Source organism: Amblyomma maculatum, unplaced genomic scaffold (genome assembly GCF_055883805.1).
Source record: "Amblyomma maculatum isolate TAMU_Amacu unplaced genomic scaffold, ASM5588380v1 scaffold_24, whole genome shotgun sequence".
Classification (NCBI taxonomy): domain Eukaryota; kingdom Metazoa; phylum Arthropoda; class Arachnida; order Ixodida; family Ixodidae; genus Amblyomma; species Amblyomma maculatum.
In genome coordinates, this window is record NW_028146749.1 from 1,072,876 (window position 1) to 1,075,977 (window position 3,102).

Below are 3,102 nucleotides of genomic sequence, written 5' to 3' on the forward strand. Positions count from 1 at the left end.
ACGACAACAGCGGGGGTAGAGCCCTTCTTTTCGAGGCGCGCGCCGGAGCTCTGCGCACACTCGTGTACCGCCGGCGCTTCGATGATTCCGCCGAGGCACTGTGTGTGTGTGTGTGTGTGTGTGTGTGTGTGTGTGAGTGTGAGTGTGTGTGTGTGTGTGTGTGTGTGTGTGTGTGTGTGTGTGTGTGTGTGTGTGTGTGTGTGTGTGTGTGTGTGTGTGTGTGTGTGTGTGTGTGTGTCAGTGCGTGAATTTGTGCCAGTGTGTGTTTTGTGCGACAATGTGTATGCGTGTTGTGAATGTTTTGTTGTTTTTCTTTATTATTATTTTTTTTTTTACTTTTTATTTTTTTTTTACAATTTTTTTGGTCCGATCCGGGGGACCCCGTTGATCTCCCGATACGAAGGGAATGACCTCAGACTCATCATCAGCTTTTCGACTCTCTTCTGCGAAAATTGTGCACGCCTCCGAGAGCAGTTTTTTCTCGATTTCGGGCCTCAAATCTTTGCATTAACTCTATGCCTGAACTTGCAGAGAGCCGGCTCCGTGAACTGCGCATGCGCGCCCAGAACCAAAGTGGAAAGGGCGATGCGTTGATTCTCTCGACGGATGTGACGTCAAATAACTTTTAGTATTTGCTTTTTACTGGAAATAAGCCTCAAACCCAGATGCCAATTACCCCGTTTCACAGCGCCCGAGCCCGAGCCACCCGAGCAAAAGCTGGCGCGCTTTTCGGGCAACGGGTGCTCGCGCCTTGAGAGCCCTAGGTCGCTTTTCATGCTTCGGCTTGTTGTAGTTTGCGGGGCATCATCCCGATAGATGCAAATTCGATGAAAATCTGATTCAGTTCGTGGATTGTTGCCCTAAATTCAACAGCGCAGCCTTCGGTACTGTCCCTGGCCTGTCTGCAGCCTCCGACTACGGTGTCGTACGCGAATGATGGTGAATTGCTACGAAGAGTGCACTCGTTCTAACATAGATCACGGTCTTCCCTTAGGGTTGTGTACGGCAAGCATCGCTGTCACGCACATAGCTGCAGGCGATGCTACGTACTGCACCAGCTCCACCAGCTGGCATCGAGATACGCACATTCACGAGCAGCTTTCGCTTCGCACTAAACTATTACCTCGATCTGCCCGTAATGTAAGCGAGCTATTCCTAGCATTTACGCTGTCTTAGGTCCTGCATCGACCTCCGAAGATCTAGCGCCGGTACAACACACACACCTCGCCGTGCAGAACATTCGGCAGTCCAAAGTATGTATGTGAAATGGCATTATGCTCTTTCCTCACATGCAGACCGAGGAAACAGGATGTTTCTAGCCAAATTCTTCGTTTAAATTCTACCACAGAGCCGTGGCAGAAGACATGCCGAATCTACTAGAGGCCTGCGCTGCTACTGCGGCGAGCTGCACATCGACTCGTCGAGGCTAAGACCTACTGCACCGCACCGCAAGAGTGCACAACCGGAAAGCCGGAAGCGTGAATGATCCGAATTCCCTGTGAACAGCAATGTTCTTTGGTATTTAGGGGAAGACTAGACTAAAGTGCTTAGCCTGCATCTTTTTCTTGTCGTTGAATTTTGCGTACATGTAGTTTAAACCCCCGCATGCTCGAGGTTAGCATGACCCGACTGAACGGCCGCGCAGCTTTGAAACGATCGGGATCGATATGCATGCATCGGCGGACTTGGGTACGCGTTAGAAAATGTGCGCTGCACATTTCGTTGCAGAAGCTGACTCTTGGAATTTTGCAGAGTGCGCCACGCAAGTGATCGTTGCTACAACCACGCATCCATGTTCCAACGGCTGGCTTACCCCGAGGCGCATAAATGTTCAACCGTGGACGTATCAATGATCGAAGAGAGGACAGATTTTCACAATATTGGGCGCGAAATCGATAGCTACCAGTGCTCAGTGTTAAAGAAATTCTGCCTTGATCATGCGCAATTCAGTGTTTCAGGTGTGGTCAGTAGCTGTAAGTTTGAACAGTTCGCCTGTCAAGTCAGCGGCGCCAACGATAGACCGGCGGAGCGATTTTCCACGTTACACCGCTGTCTTGCTAGAAAGCCTACCTAGGCGGCGTTTGACATTCAGCTGCTTATTGTGGGCCCCGTAATTGAAAGCAACGCCTTCAGAAACGCGTTAAATGTTCAAAACTGTATTCTATTCAACAGTTTCACTCCAGGCAGTCAAAGCAGGCGGACGTTGATAAAACAGTTGAGCACTCCAGTCTTTAGATATCTGTAGAACCGCCTTCAGTTTGTAAAATTATTGGAATAGGTCACTTTCCGATCACTGGGACATAGACCCTTATGACAGCGCTTTCACGTGAATAAGGACCACACCAGACCGAAAGCTTGTCTCATATAACATAGCTAACCAAGGTATACCTTACAGCATTGTGTTGATTTTTATGGTGCATAAGCGACTAATGCTGCCATGCACCAAGAACAAGGTTTAATGTATTTATTTGTGTGTAATGACTAAACTGTTCTTTAGGATGTAGCTTGTTTAGGAACATTTTAAGAAACCAAAAATGCAGGAAATTTGCACGTCTCTCCTAGGATTACAGTTCAGAAGAGCGTGTTGTCGGGCTAGTTGGTTCTGCATAGTATATAAGAGAAATGCGCAACAACTTAAACAGGACACTTATTCTCTTATTTCCTAGGATCATGCTGGGATGTAAAGGGATCTGTTGCAAAATTGTACAAAATGTTTCCTCTTACTTTCTCGACTCTGGCGCACGTGTAAAATATGGTTTATTGTTAGTTCATCTCCACACTCCTTGCATATTGGTTCGTCCTCTTTCATAAGTATTGAGCTGTGTGTGAGGTGTGGGTATGTGTTTTGTGAAGATGACCTAAAATGGCCTCCATGTTGTGTTTTTGATTACTGCATGATTTCCATTCCTTAATGACAGGTTTGACAAGTATAGTTTGTAGTTTATTTCAATGTTTCAAAAATCCTGCCATTTCACTCTCACTTTTCTTTGTACAAGCTTCTTGTTATCTTCATGCTGCATATTCACCCTCTGTAATTTAGCATTGCGTCAAGGTAACCTGGTTATTTCTTTTCATCACCTTTCAAGACAACTGTCCCGATTT